Source organism: Patiria miniata, unplaced genomic scaffold (genome assembly GCF_015706575.1).
Source record: "Patiria miniata isolate m_02_andy unplaced genomic scaffold, ASM1570657v1 HiC_scaffold_20, whole genome shotgun sequence".
Classification (NCBI taxonomy): domain Eukaryota; kingdom Metazoa; phylum Echinodermata; class Asteroidea; order Valvatida; family Asterinidae; genus Patiria; species Patiria miniata.
In genome coordinates this window covers 42,291,130-42,307,752 of record NW_024037059.1, presented here as the reverse complement: position 1 = coordinate 42,307,752, position 16,623 = coordinate 42,291,130, and the positions used below count along the sequence as shown (strand labels likewise).

The window sequence follows — 16,623 nt, the reverse complement described above, 5'->3', positions numbered from 1 at the left end:
GCAAAGCATTCACTCTTTATCAATTACTCATTTGAAAGAAGAAGAAAATTGCAATAGAGTCCCTCTTTTGTAAACCTTGTGGACACGGTCACTTGTTAAAACTCTGAAGGACGCCTTTTAGTAGGAAATTTGATTTGATCTTTGCCCAGCAAAATTTGTTGACAGAGAGAAGAAGAGAGAAAGCTTGAACCGTCTTGGGTCTTTGAGACTGAGCACGGCGGAGGGGGCCAGCCTGGACATGGGTCTGCAGCCAAGCCCTTAATGGGTGGGAGCTGACATTCGGCTTGATAAATTAATGTAATTAAATTTGCCTTTGGGGAAATGAGTGAATTAAGAGATGCAGTGGTATCACTTTTCTGCCGTGGGGCCACGGTATAGGGGGAGTTAGGCTTCAAGACTTGAGAAGCTGGTGAGAGAGACTGGGTTGATTTCAGTGACAGTTAATGAGTCTTTATTTCAGGAAATGGCGCTTGCATTTTGCTCCCATGTACAAATGTGGGTCAGCTCAGGCATGTATAGGCTGGCAGGATAATGTGTTATGGGCAGGACACATTGGATTACAGTTGAGGTACTCACACAAACAGACATTTCAAACACTTTGATTTTTTCTCTTCAGCTTATTGCATACATGAACTGCAGTTAGACAACGTTTAGCATTTGTTTTAATCACGTTCATTTGAGCCCATTGTAAACATCTACATGTAGTTGAATTAGTTTATTTGTTTTTATTTGTTTATTTTGACAACATCCACCAGCGCAAGCACCAGAACAGGATAGATAAGACTTGGTAGAAGATGTGGAAGGAAATAACAGTTTTAGCGGTGGGAGGTGGGAGGAAACCCCAGAATGATATTCTAGGGAAAAATTAGGCGGGATTCGAACCTGGGTCACAGCAATGGAAGGAGAAGAAAGCACTGCTTGCCAACCTGATCCTGATCCCCAAATTACACATTTTTCACAAGAAAGGGTGGAGGCAGCATAAACAAAAATAGATTAAAAGGTTGCTCTTTAAATTTTAGACAATTTTCCCTCAGAAGTTCTCTCTTCACAATGATCTGGTTGGCTAAAATCACACAGAAAGTCAGGCTCCCTCAGGAAAATTGGTACACGTGACTGATTTTTAAATGGAAAAAGAAATAAAAAGGCCAGATATGGATTGATTGATTACGCTTTATTTGCGACATGCAGCCCAGGCTGGACACAGAAATAGTCCATTTTGCGGTTTTAATGAATGTATTGATTTTCTTTCTCCCATTGCTCGGAGGAGAACTCATACAGTGTATGATTTGATATGAAGCTAGCCTTGGCCAGCTTATTTGTCTGTTTCTGTACGAGTCCTTGTATTGTTCTCCAGTTTATTGCATGATGGACATGTGTCTATTCCTCATTGAGTTCAGTCTTTATTGCTTCGTAGAGTGGGGCACACTTGTGGTTGGAAACAAGGAATCTTTCGAAATTAAAAATGAGGACAAGGTTGTGTGACATGTGCCAGGAAGGAGAATTTAAGAAGAGGACAGGCTTTTGTTTTTGATGTGTCCATCACAAACCATTCTGGCAATTCCAAGGGAATTCCACCAGAAAGTACCCCTTGCAAAACCAGAGAAAAATGTTCAAACTTTTTTGTTCAGTTTTCAGTTGTCTGGGAAGGGTGACACTGACAGAATGAATATTAAAAATTCTTCTTAAATGATAATGAAAAAAGTGCCTTTGTTTATGGTCTTTTAATGTACTGCAGTTTTTATTGAGTAATGTGGTTTTGTTTTTGGTTTGGTTGCAATTGTTAATGTAGTGGCCAGGGCATGATAAAATGCAACTCAAACTGATAGCATACTGTATGTGTACGTACCTGCCTTTTAGAAGGATACAAATATTAAATACATTCATTTCTCATATTAATAAGTTTTCCAACGATGAATTCATGTCATTCTTCAGCTCATCCTAGGTGATGTTTGCAAAGTTCTTCGTAAAAAGAAATGAATTCTAGAAGCAAACATTGACGGCAAATGTTCTTTTCATTGACAATTTCTCACCAGCTTATTCATCCAAGCATATTTTGACGATTTCCTGCATTCAACTATTTTATTAAATACATCACCGGCACTGCTGGTTTTTTTTTTTTTTTAATTTGCTCCATAATAGCAGCATCAAGTATTATCCATCTGTTCAGGTGTTGTCGCACGAGATGTTTAGAAGTGTCGTTACATGTACTGTTCATGCTGTATCAAGTAGTTCTGTGTACACGACGAGTGTTTTCTGTGCTTGATCCACAAACGGTGGAGTTTCACTCGGTAGTTATCTTGAGTACCGCAGCCCCAGTCTGTCGTGTTGATCACAACGTTGAAGCTAGTGAGATGCCTTGATGGGTTGTACCATCATTCCGGGGGATGAGCAATCCACTCTGATCTTAATTTTCATCAGTTTTGGCCTTCAACGACTCCGACGTAGGAGCATTCTAACAAATGCTGAAAAAAACGTTAGTATCCAGAGTGCAAATTCACATTAGGAATGCTAAATTGGCTCATCTGTTTAAAAGGTTCCATTTTTCATGCGTCACCCACCGATGTGTGGCCATTCAGTCTACGAGTCGGCCCCCTGACTGTCAATAATTCATGAATTAATTGTCACCCTATTGTCTTTCATTCGCCAGGTGAGAGGAGGGACTGGAAGGTGATCGGAGCTGGCTTGATTAGCACAGACGGGGGCGCTGTAACGAGTTGGAGTCATTGGATTGGAATGCATCGGGCATTGTCTGCAGTCTGTGCAGGTACGTTGCTTGATGAGATTGTCAATTCATTTTGTTGAGAGAAGTCGTATGGGCAATTCCACGGTTACTCACGTTACATTTTTGATGTACTTTTGAGTTTCCTTGGGCTGTAATTACCTTACTGAAAAGGTTTAATAACTGTTATCCCCAAGTGGCGCTCATGGCACTGCACTTTTAACAACCAGAAACAGTAAGAATAAAGAAGCACCTAGTTGACTCGACCCTCTACCCATCAACAGGATGAAGTAATCTTCCACATGCAAATGTGCCGGTTCCTGTGTGATTCTGTACAAATAAGTATTCTGTACAAAAAACGAAAATTAAAAAAATTGAAATTGGCCACGACCATTTTTGCAAATTCCAATCTACAACAAACTTAATTTTAGTCAGTGTTCAAAACAGATTCTACCAGAACTGATTGACCCTCCTGTCTAGTGGAGCCACGCCCCCTCTTGCAGTCACTATTACCTGGTACATACATGTAAATGTGAAAAACTGAGTTAAACATGTGATTAGATTCAGAATATTACAAGCTAGGGCTGAACAATAGTTTGCTAGGCTCTACCTACATGTACCATACCAACATAACATAATGGCAAACTCAATTATCTACGATAAAGACATACCAGCAGCTGACATGTACCCAATGCGTGGTAGGCATACATGTAAGTACCGTTAAAATAAAGGATATGCACAAGTGATACAGGTGTATACGGTACATTACATGCTATTAATGCGTAGGACATCAACCGCTACTGGTCAGTGCGCCACCACGCGTCGAGGCACATGGCATTTAATTATGAGAAATTGTGAGTGTAGGGGGCAGTCAGTGTCAGCGAGAAAGCCCCTAATTTGACTTGATAAAGAATTTCCTGTGGAATTGCCTGAAAAACTATGCATTTTATTATTTTTTCTGAGAGGCTTGTGAATTTACATGTAGGAGAAATACATGTAACAGTGATTCCAAACACAAATCAGCATCTGAGATAAAACCATCGTTTAACAAATCTGCCACCAAGTGACCGTAAAACCACACAGACTGCACTATGCACACTAAAGTACTGTATGTACTGTTTTCATTTAAAAAAAGGATTTGGGTATTTTACCCACTTTTAAATTGTTTTAATAACATCCCATTTAAGAAATATTCAAAATGCTTATCCAATCTACAGTAACTTTACCAGGGTACATGTGTCTGATAGCTTCATCATTGCATTTAACAGGGTCCTTCATTACACTGTTACATACTGCCAAAAGATACCTCCCATTCATCTCCACTGAGGCCATCCTTCCCCCCCCCCCCCAACAAAAAAAATCAATATTTTAATATTTCTGACACGGTTACAAAAACAAGCATTGTTACTGTCTCTGAATTGTACAGCTGTGCTAAGTCACGCACAAAAAATGATCCATCTTTTTTTCTTCTTCTTTTTTTTATACTGTTGTTTAAAGAAAACAAGGGACAATGTCGGCACACTGGACCGAGCCAGTTCCACTACGTATTGATCAGGAAGTCCTTCTAGAACAATGTAGAGAAAACGGACCCCAAACCTTGCGCTTTTGTTGCAAGTCATCTAGGCAGACAACAAAAACATTTATCTGCTTTGGAGGTAAACAGTTTAAGATAATTAATGTTTAGAATGCTTCCCCTTCAAGTTGCTCACTGTTTGCTTGTTTTCCTCTCAATGTCATTCCAACATGCATCAATGGCCGATCAACATGTAGTGAGGAAGATTAAGGGGGTTAATAATCTCTCTCTGATTTGGTAGATTGAGCCCCAATCAACATCTTCACAAGATGTGGTCGGCCGGAAAACTGATTGAATTAAGCTGAATGTACATGTATATCTAAATAAGCTTTTAAGTCCATTCCATCCTATATCCCCTGTGTCTATTGTAAATCAGAAAAAACGGTTAAGGAATCTGCATTAATGTTTGAAAATAATGCAGTTTGAGAACTTTGCATCCTACGCATGTACATATAATTGCCAGCAGTGAATATGATCTGTACCATAAGGGAGCTTTTCCTAATACATGCGGTACCCCAAGCGGAACTGTGCTATTATTTGTCTACTTTCATGTTTACATATTTTTTTTTATATGAAGAGCTAAGCCCACCATATGGTTATTACCATGGTAACAGATGTGAATATATTACAAGAGAACCTACACTGCAGATCGCCCTTCCCCCCCCCCCCCCCCCCAAAAAAAATATCCCGGCACTGCAAGGCTTACAACACCGGAAAAATAATCATGGGTGTCGCGCCCCAATGATTCCAATTATTTTCTCGGGCATATTCCTTCTCCTGCGTTCATGAGGGTACCTCCACAACTGAAACCATATAATTTTATGCCTGGATCAATTCCTCTCAAATTCAGGCTTTTTTTTTTTTACCGCCATCGACTGATTTCCATAACAAAAACGACCTCTGTTCAATTAGCAGTAGCGTGACGGACAGCCGGTCATAAAGTGCAGTGTCTGATGTTTCATGATTAATTGTGTGGAGTTCATTTCGTTTGAAGACTGCCCTTCTCTCTGCCTTTAACTGCAAAGTTTGGAGCAAACCCATTAAATTGTTCCAATGATGTGGAATTGTGCTTTTGTTAATCACCACCATCATCATCTCTAATCACCAGTATTTTTGTTGTGTGTCTAATCAAGAATTCCAGCAATAACTCATCTTATTGGCATTGTAGCTAGTGTATTGCGGATTATACTGCAATATTTGAATATGCGCATGATGTTGAGTTCAACTGCAACATATTTACATTAATTATTGTCTACTTTAGTGCAGTCACAATAAGACTTGAATGAAGGCGGGGGTGGGGGGGGGGAACTACTAAGCACTGGAGGTCAACATTGTTTTTAAAAATAAATTCATGAAAAAAAGTTCTTGTAAAAAATGAGAGAAAATCTGACTGGACGTACGTGTAGTTAATGTTATTGTCGTGGTTTTTGCAGAAAATAAGAAGGACAAACATTCAAAACTGAAATATATATTATAGATATGATATACAAAATTCATTTTTTCAAAGGTTTATAAAAAAGTGAAAAATTAAAAGGTTTAATCATTCATGGTAATGTATTGAACAAGAAATTCTCTGAACAGTCAATGGACAGTGCATTCATAATTAAATAAAGAGTAGTTGTCTAATGCAGTTGCCTTGAAACTAATTGGTGTGTGTTTGTTATCACTCCATAATTATACAATGTATACAATGTATACACAGTGTATAGCCTGTGTGAAAGCCTGTGCATATACTTCACTGCATCTCCAGCTTTCAGTTTGATTGGGAGAAGTGAAGTGCGACACCTATAGTCCACCGACCGCGCTCACACACCGCTTTAACGAACCCGGCACGAAGCTGTTCCCGGCCATCAATAAATCATTACTGCAGGTTGATTGTCAACAGCCTGTGTGCACTGTCGCCAGTTTGCGAGGATCGTTCACGCATGCAGATGACAAACTCGATGTGTTGTGTCTCTGATTGCTCCGCGTGCCATTAACGCGATAAGTGATTCGCATACAGATTGCTCTGGCAAATGTCAGTGTACGTGCGCCGTTATGTTTCCTCCCCTATTCTGGACTTTTTTTGTTTTAATCCCGTAGCCACATAAAATCCCTTTTTGTTTATTAACTATACACTGCCTTGCGTATCACTTTGCAGTGCACCAAATGCTTAAAAGGCTTCGCCTTGACTGCATCCCCTTATATTGGTTTTATGAGGGAGATTTATCACCACCGCTTCCTGGGAATTTCATTTTTTGTCTTCTTCTGAAGTCCGTCTCAAGAGGGCCATTCAGAGTTGGATTCTAAAATAAAGCATTGAAATTAAAGATCTACGGAGCTTCATTTTATGCGACCAAAAAAGAATGTGGTTTTACAATCTGCATTGCAACAAAGAGGGATGTTTCCCAATAACAAAGGGAGACAGACTTAATTTCTTGCTTTTATAATTCTCAGTATCTTGCCTTTATTTATTTTCCTTAGAGAGTATGTAACTTGCTCTGAGAAATAAAGAAAATATTGCTGCATCCGTTTCAAATCTTTGTTCTTTGACTGCACAAAAGTGGTGGAAAAGATCATGCTGGCTTGTCACCGTTGAAATTAGGTAGTTATCTTTTTACATGCTGGATCAAACAGTTGATATTTATTCATCATTCACAAATACCTAAGACATACCCATTCCTAGTGGTCGAGAGCCCGTCATGTGGGTGGTTCTAAATGGTTGATAAAACACCGACTGGTTTTATAGTATTCTATGCCACATCCTGTAGTATGCACCGCGCGCCAATCTTCATAGGAAACTGTTTTGTACTTTTCGCGCGAGGCACATACCATAAATATACGGTAGCTAGAGGGGTTTTGAAGTAAAACTTCGAACAAAATCATTGGAAATTTATAATTTTTGACTTGTTTTGACTTTCTGGCCGAAAAGTATTTATGAATGGGAATAAATGTGTGCTTGACCGGCATAAAACAAGTACGTTTAAAACTGGCTTGGGGCCTGGTCGCCGATAATGGCCCGAGCCGAAATGATCAGTGTCCAGGCCCCTAACTTACTTGATAATAAAACCAGCCAAGCACATGATTATTCCCTTATTTATAAACAGCCTTTTTTTCTGAGCACACTGTCACTGTGGTGTAAGCATTGTGCCAGCTATTGTCCCAAAATCCTGAGAACCTCAGTATTTTGCATCTGGTGAGAGAAAGACTCTTTTTTTTACAAGACGGTATTGATTGTGAAAGGCAAACCCATTCTGAACCAATATGTACATTGTACAATGTACACAGAGTTCTGCTCAATCTACTTTTAAAGCAGGTGGTTGAAAGACTAATTATGCTCTTAAGTTATCTTCAAGTTTTCATCCTCCGTACATTTTTTGCAAGCCCATCCAATAACAAGGCTGCAGTGAGTACAACTAGGTTAAAGAAAAGCCACTTTTGACCAAGAACTAAGGAATAAACATGTATGGCTCCATATTGATTTATGATTTCTTAAGATGAGAAAATTGTGTTTTTGATGCCTTTTAAGAAAATGGCATCATTGACAAAAAGCAGATGTGTGAGAATGATACCGCATTGATGAGTAATGCTGGATGGTTGCCAACAAGAAGGTACATATAGAATTACACCACAACTGTTTCCATAAATCTTCCCATACAGCGATGTGGTTTAATTCATAAGTCATTTCTAAATCACAGTTCTGTGATTAATATCTTAGTCATTTTCTTTGAGGAACACGTAGTTGGTGACGCCGCTTTCTTTCAGCCTGCTCCTGCATTCCTTATTGATTACTAAGCTGATTAAATATTTACTCCAGGGGTCTTTTTTATCATTATGCTGCATCAGGTATCATCATGACGATGGAGGAGCATCACCCTGGATGAGAGATCACATGACCCCAGTCCATTCAGATGCTTGCAGCCTACCATTGTCTTTCCCTGGTGTACTCATTGTGGAGGAACAATTACTGACTCTTGAAGGAAAAAAAGAAGAAGTAGGTCACCCTCTGATTATTTATCTTTATCTCTGAGGATGTTGTCATTTGTTGCCATGACGCATGCTAAAAGCGCAAATTACTCGTTAAGTGTGTCATCATTGCGCTCCCGCCAATGACGAGAATATTTGGCCAAGCTGTCACCAGAGCGAGAGGCTGAGATGAGACACGAGCTGAAGAGAAAGGCAGACTGGGGAGTAGGGAGGGAGGGAGGAAGGGAAGATATGAGGAAGTAATTGTTTTCTGACTGATTTTTATCAGATGGGAGGAAGGGGTGTCTTTCTCTCTCTCTCTCTCTGTGCTTGTGACTGTGAATGGACTTTCCTGGGCTCAATCTAACAACAAATATTTGCCAGTAATAAGAGGGTCTGCACGTGTACAAGTGGGCTTGTCAGCCTGAAAGCTAGCTTCTCAGTGCTCGACCCTTGTGGGAAGTGAAATGATACTAACAGGCAGAAAAGAGAGCGCTTAACGAGGCCATTTCGATTATGGACAGAGTGCTGGGCTGCAAACGTGGGGATGATTAGGAAGTGTTCGTGACCCAGACGCTGAGCTCATTTATTGGGGGGGGATTGTTGTTTGAGGCTTTTGGGGGTTAGGTTTGGTGTTTACATTCTTTCTTGGATGCGGGCAGCGAAGGAGGGATAGTTGGGACAAGCATTGACAGGATGGGTTTAATGGGGATGTATTGATGGAGTAGGGCTGTGAACCATCAGGAGCGTGGCTTCTCAGCTGACACTGGAAATGTATACTGTCCTCTCATCCATCTCCAATGCAAGGATGGGAGGAGGATAATGTATTGTGTATTAGTCGGCATGGTGTTTGAGCAACTGTTGTATGGAGTTTCAGACTTCATGAAGACTGGCACTTAGCGTTATTAACCCTAACTCCCTACTTAGCATTACTAAGTAGAACACCATCTCCAACAAAATCCATCACTCACTCTACTTCATATAATGCTTCATGACCAAATCCGTTAAAGTCTGTTAATGTTGGTGTTGGTAGATTTTCATTGACATGGCTTAAATGACAAATGACAACCCCCCGGCCCAATTCCATTGAACTCCAAAATTTAGTCAAACCAGCAGGAGTCCGCTGAAATCCCCCCAAAGGGGGGGGGGGGGGATTTTGATGGAGTTAGTAAGCTTTGGGTTAAACCGGGAGTATTATGCAGATTTTGGGCTCATAATGTCCCCATCTTCATTCATTCATCTGTGGGAAACTGTAGAGTGCCAGGAATATTAATCCCGGCTTATTTGTGCTAGAATCTTTCCTGATTCCTTCATAAATCCTCCATGGTTCAGAAAAAAAACAATGGTTTATTATTCTTTATGTCCAAAATGTACATCCATTTTAAAGGGAATCTGGTCAAAGAGGATCGGCCCATATTTCCTTGATTCTGCAAAATCCTCCAAAACCTCTTGAAGGATTTTTTTTTAGAGATCTATACATTGCATGGGAGAGAATTTTCAAACAGTTGTAAGCTCTGTTATATCCTTCTGATGGCCACTGCTTAGTAGCATTTCATTCTTGCTTCCAAAAACGCACATCCTTAGTCTTATCCTTGGTGATTTCAATTTTTTTCTGCCCAATCAATATTTGGCGTCTAGGCTTGTTCAGTTGTTGAGGCTGATCAATATTGGATGTAATGCATTTATGTGTTACAAATTATAAAACTGTCTGTATATCAGTTGGCTGTGCACCTGTCTGTGGAGGGGAGATGTGATTGGATAGCTAGGTGCTTACTATAGATCAGATTGGCCAGTAGAGCATTTTATGGGCTCTATGCACAAATACCTCAACGGTTAAAAAAAAGACAGAGATGTGATGGCCACTTGCATGCTATTGGTACTATACCCCAGGCACTCCTCTGAGAAGATGCTTCTGGTTTTGCACATTCAGGTGAAATTAAATGGGCACATCCTCCTGAAATCGCCAAATTTTTATGTTGTAGATTGTTGACTCTTCCTATTTTAATGGTCTGATTGAGAAGAAGCTACCGGTAACCTGGGAAAAGACGAGATATAAATCTGGTTGTTTGCCGTAAATAAGAGTATATATACGAATATATACGATACACATTGTGTGTGTGACACATGTTGTTTTTCGCACGTCCGCAAAATGTGACGCACTGGTGGAACATGTGCGACAGAAATCACAAGTTTTACCCAAACAGCTTGATTTTGGAGAGTCAAAGTTTTGACCCCCAGAAATTCATTCTTGCAATAATAACAGTAACACATAAACGGCCAACTTTTTAAAGGAATGTTATGTCATCCTACTTTAAACCCATTAGCACCTGTACTACATTGTATAACATTGTATTTATTCACTGAAAAATCAATAAAACCATAGAGTGCTTGGGCAGTTTTGGGTGCTACAGTCATGGGCGTCGCGAGGGGGGGCAAGGGGGGCACTTGCCCCCCCCCCCTCCCTCCCGGAAAAGCAAAAAACAAAAAAAACAAAAAACAAAGGAAGAAAAAAAGAACGAAAAAAAGAAAAAGAGGCGCGAAGACAAAGTGGTGTAAATTTAATGAGTTGGGGGGGGGGGGGCAAAATGTCCCTGCCCCCCTCTAAAACTGATAAATCGAGAATGTGTTGAGAAAAGCATTTTTTGGCCAAAAAAATTTTGCCCCCCTCTAGAAAAAATCCTGGCGACGCCTATGGCTACAGTGAGTAATAGGCAGGGCGGTTTCGGGCGTTACAGTGAGTAATAGGCAGGGCAGTTTCAGTAGCCCAATTGGGAGCTTTCTGGGACGCGTGTCCCTTTTACTTTGCATATTCTGTGCACAAGAATCGGTACATGCATGCAATGTGTCCATCACAGGCGCCCTCATTAGTCCACCATGTCTACTGCTGTTACACGGAGTCTACCTGTGTAGTTGTATAACGTCAGCTCCTTGCATTTTGCATGTATGTGTACCGTATAGCCTATATATTCAGAAGAATATCACATACACAGTGGCCTTGTCTGAGATTGAAATTGAATTTATTTGCATGGAGAGCAGTGATGTACCTCTCAGCCAAATTGCTGATCAAACACATGTCTACAAACCCTACATGTACATGTACCTCCAACATTATCCACCCTATCACGTATCACCTGTATACATGGACCTGTAAGCGAATGCTAGAGCTCAGTCAATCCTAATTAATTCCTCAAATTTGATAAGCCATCAGGGCTCCCCTTAAATCAATTGGCCTATTAGGCAATTAGTGCAGCCTAACGAGGCTAATGCTCAGTCACTTGAAACAAAAGATGAGGTGTTCAGTGATCGGTCGTGAGTCACATCCCCCTAGCCGCGGCGGCTCGGCACGTCAGAAGCAAAGCTCAATCTACATTGAATCCGAGGGGGAGGCCGTGTGTATACATGCGTAGGCAAGGGGCATATCAGCAGCGCTAGCGACTCCTCACTATCTACATGTGAACCGGTTATCACTGATTGTAATGACACGCACCGTACACCGATTCATTAGTTCATGTGACCCACGGAGTCTAGAGGCATCTCTGGATTTGTTGTGTCTCATCTCGTCGTCACTGCTGGGGACTCAACATTGATCATCATAATGGTGGGACTGGAAAACCCTTCCCTTGATGACACATTGTGTGTTCATGTACAAAGCGTCGGTCTCGGTAACCGGTGCTCTGCTCATCCCCGGTGCCCCTGTGACTGGAGCAGGAAAAATCCGTGTCTCTTGATTGCTTGCATAAAAATGGAAATTGCAAAAAGTCACGCACATCACCAGGGTCTGTTTCAGGGAATCTCTGCAAATTTGTACTGTGGCTTGTATGCGTGTGCAGCTACAGTAGCTGCTTATTTAATAAGAAATGAATTCCGGGAAATTTAATATCATGAGCTTATATGCAGCATTAGAAATTTACCTAGCTGTGGGATTCAGGGATTGTGTTTGGTTATGGAAGTGGTGTGATTGTATTCAAATTTTGGCTGCATTGAGATTCAAAATTTCTTCTTAAGAGTGGAATTGAGAAATATCAGTTTTACCATGGAATGTTTCATTTATTGATGTTCATGTATTGAATATGCGCAGATTGCCAATTTTTTTTTATAGGATACTTCAAAATTGGTTGGTTGATTGTTGATCGTTTGATTGATTAATCTTGACTTTTTGATGACCTCTTTTTTGTTTAAAATTAGTTATTCTTATTGTTTTTATTTAGTTGTTCAAAATAACAAGTAATCCATCAACATTCAGTGGACTAGTGAATAGTAGTAATCAAAAGGTTGTAGGTTTGAGTCCCATCCATCAAGTTTGTGAAATTTTCCACATAAGCTCTCAGATGGCCCAATAAGGAAAAATGCAATATTAAAATGTACATAAAATCACTCAGATCTTTAAAAAAAAAAAAAAAATAATAACTATCTTTGGTTCAAATAACCCATTATTTCCAGCCAACATGTACATGTAGATTGATGTTTCCCCACCCAAGATCTCACCAAGTGAGTTCTCTGGTAAGGCAATACGCGTCTAAGTAATCACTCCGTCTTCAAGCAATTTAAGGGTATGTGGATGTAGCTTGGCTGCAACCTCTCTCTGGAGACCAAGCATTTAAGTGCACTCTGCTTGCAGTATAGATTGAGTCATTTGCATTGAAGCGAACCTAACCGGTTTTCAAAGAAAATACATTTTTCTCTGATGCACCTGAGCAGCTGGATAATTGGCATCTAAATTTGTATTTTAGAAAGTATTGTGACAGAGTACCAAAAGATGCACACTTCAATTCCAAAGAGTTCATTTTTATCGCAGATTTAACATACTCCTAAATTTTCAATGCAGGGATGAACAAAAACTCCTAAATGAGCATAATTGGCAACACAGATTGCAAGCATATTCACCCTTCTTTTTTATTGTAACACTTCAAAACAAATTATTAAAATCTGGTCATTTGGTTTAGGTGCATTGCTTTCAATTAACAGGACAGCAATTCATACCCTGTTTTGCATGTATATTTACCTGACAAAAAGAGTTACTCAATTTTGCCTCATTTAGAAATTCCTTAAACCAAATGGTTCGATGAGGATAAATGGGATTTGGTCTTGAAAGCTTAGAGGCTTGGGATATCCAAGCATAATGCATTGCAGCCATTCATTTATGGGACTACTTTAATTTGATGGATGGCCATACATGTAGGTAACAGTTTGTAGGGGATGTAGCAAATCTGTAACCTCTAATGTAAAATGGCAGAGTTCAGATTCAATTTGAGGCAATAATCCGACCCATCTTGGTGGAGATTATGAGAGGCATGGGTTGATGAAATCTTAGAATCAGGTCGCTTTAAGGAGAAGGCCATCCGAGTGAATAGGCTCTGTGCAGTGTGCACATGTACCCCTCAAATGTCACGAAAGGGAGAGTTGGGGAGACCACTGGGAGAGAAGTGAGTCAAATGTATTGCTGACGACGTCCGACGCTCACACGAAGACACTAGGGCTTTGTGCGCATTTATAATAAAGCAAGTTGTGCATACTTCACGCTATTCGTATATGTACATGTACATGGAAAGGTACGCGCACAGAGTGTTTCCCCCACTGGAGCTCTCAAAACTAGTCTAATAGCACCCTCTCTTGTTTGCGCACAGAGCCCATTGGCCTTCAATTAGCCCTCCTGCTGTTTGTGCAGTCACATGCAGACAGTCAAAACATCAATCCTCTACCCCTGCCATGCCTTTTACACAGGCTAGTCACCAACAGTCAGATCAAGCAAGCACTGTGACTAGTCAAATTCAGTCAACAGACAAGAGCAGACCTAAGTTAGCACAGCTGGCTTATCAATCACCTACAGTCAAAGCATACATGTAGCTGTATCAAGTTACATAAACAGTCACAGCCATTCGATCCTGCTTCATGTAGGCTGGGAGCTCTTAACTGTTGAAAACAGTCACTTGATTGATTTTGACTGAAAGGACAACTTGACACAGAATATATTGCATAGGAGGGTTCATGCAACAAACATAAAGCGTGCTTATGAAAATCAAAAACCTTTTTCCCAAAAATCTTGAGTGTTGCCATCATGCCAATAGATGTTTCCTAATTTGCAATAATTGTGGTTGTCTGTAAATTTCCTGTCAATGTGACACTGAAATCAGTCCATGCCCCTCCTGCAATGACCTCCTCTCTCACAATGCTCTCCCCTCCCATATAAGTGCATGACCCCCCCCCCCCCCACAACGCAGAAAAAGTTTGATCCAACGCTCCATAATGCATCATTGCACGATGGACTGGGGACCCCACTTTCCACATTCTATCAGTATGTAAATTGAAATGCATATTTCATCAATGGAAAGATGACGGATGACCCAATCAAATGGCCCTTATTCAACTCGTTGCACTTGTGCAAGATCAGTTTATTTTGTAATTCTTAAATTGGTCTGGTGGGTTCAGTGCTCTGTGATGACAGGTGTTAACAAGCCCTTTTGATTGTTTCAAGAAAAAAATAAGCATCTTTGTTCAATGGACACAATTTTTGCCTTCTAAGATGATCAAATCATGATCGAATCAGGCCTTTCACATTTTTCATAGACACACTGGGTTAAATTGTATGGGGAGAAAACAGCAAATTTTATTAGGAATTGAATGTAAGGCTGTTTGTTCAGGTAAAATAAAAAGAGAATAGATAAAGTATGTTCACTAAGAATATGAAATCCTAGGTAATGCATTCTGACCGTTCCATGTCAATCAGGCATAGTTTACTTTCGTATTACATAATGACGACATGTTGTCAAGTCATGACAAATCAGTTTACGTCAGGCTAATATTTGGATACTGCATCACACTGCGGCCAGTGCGTCATACTTGTGGCTGCATGCTCTCTCAGCCATCTGCGTTGGTTTTGGTCTAGTATTGGTCATGATGAGTAAAAATCTTCATCTCGATGAGTAAAGATGCAGAATAATTGCCATAGAAATAGTGGTCATTTATTATGATTGTCTTGAGGTTTGTAATGCCCTGGATATTAGGGGTTGTGATGTTTTGTGGTTAGTAGTATGTGAGTCACAAACTGGTAGGTGAAAAGTTCAGATCTGGGTCTTTTTTATATTTTAGGGTTGGTACTGGCATGCGAAACGTAGTGAGATGATCCTCCTTTTTCAATACCTCGCAGATGTGGAACAATCATATGCACTGAAGTGGATAAGTAGGAATTTCTAAAAATATTTTCACCAAGTGTTCAGTACATGAACATTGTAAACGTGCATCCCCAAGCAAAATCTCTGACCAAAATTCCAAACAACTTTCCAGGTACAAGTTCTGCTTTGTTTGTCGTCAGCAGGTTCCTGGGGACATCTTTTTGACTTTTTTCATTACTCTTTAATTTCTGCATAATTGATACATTTCCAGCAGTCACTTTTTTTGTGAAGTGGCCTGCATACTTGTAGCTCTAGGTGAAAACAGGTGCACTAGTGATGCTCTGAGATTTGGTCCATTTCAGGATTGTTCATCTCAAGTTGTACCCCGTCAGCGAACATCAACATGAAGTGGATACAAATGAAACACTTGGTTCCAGGTTTGTTTCCTGGCTAGGGGGGATTCTGACAAGACTACCCAGGAACGAAGTTTTTATTTTCATCATATTGATGTTTAGAGGCTGTCTTTTTATTTTTTATTCTGTCCATTGGAAGGGAAAAGATGTGTCAGTGGTTTGAAGAGGTTTGTTTCCTAACCTAGAGAAAAATGATACAAACACCCGGCCTAATTCTAATTACTGAATTGTTCAACATACGGGGTTCTTATCAGTCATGGCAGGCGGAGAATCCAACTACTGATAGAAACAAGAGACTTGTTGTAATTATGTTGTGGAATGTGTAACGTGTCGTGCGTGCACGTGTGTCAGGTTTGAGTATCGTGTAACATCTTGACCGTGCGTTGCGCTTGCTAATGCCCTGAGCACCCAAAAAACTGTAAATGCTACACGGAGAGTCATTAAAGAGGTAGCTCATGCACCACTGAGGCGCGATACATCGGTCGGTGACAAACAGTATCATCCAGCACGCTTGGAGTGGCATATTGAATCAGTAATTGGTCAGCTTTTGTTTCCACGGAATGAGTTACTCTGTCTCGGAGGTGGACGAGATTGAAGTGTTTTATCAGATGGCTTGACTCTGGCCATGCACAGGGCTAGCTAAAATGAAACAGCTAGACTTACACTTGGTTAAGCATATTATTCCTAATGGCCTGACTGCAGGCTTGCTGTTTCTGGTTGTTCTAAGTTATTCCAAGAGAGAGGCATTGTATTTGATCAACATAATATACATGTACACTGCAGAAGGTGCTGCCAGTGTCATTGAACCTAGAGTTATTGTCGTTATTTTTTCAAGTGGTTGATGAAGTGCTAGTGCAGAGTTCC

At 40.3% G+C, this 16,623-nt stretch overlaps 1 long non-coding RNA gene across 5 annotated transcripts in view; it reads left to right on the top strand.

Moving 5' to 3' along the window:
- Positions 1-16,623, top strand: part of LOC119729309 — a 69,305-nt gene that overhangs the window by 23,966 nt on the left and 28,716 nt on the right. For all 5 annotated transcript variants that reach the window (XR_005271220.1, XR_005271221.1, XR_005271217.1 and 2 more), the window contains 2 exons: positions 2,648-2,764; positions 8,118-8,265. This is a non-coding gene — a long non-coding RNA (uncharacterized LOC119729309). The remainder of the gene's footprint in view (positions 1-2,647; positions 2,765-8,117; positions 8,266-16,623) is intronic.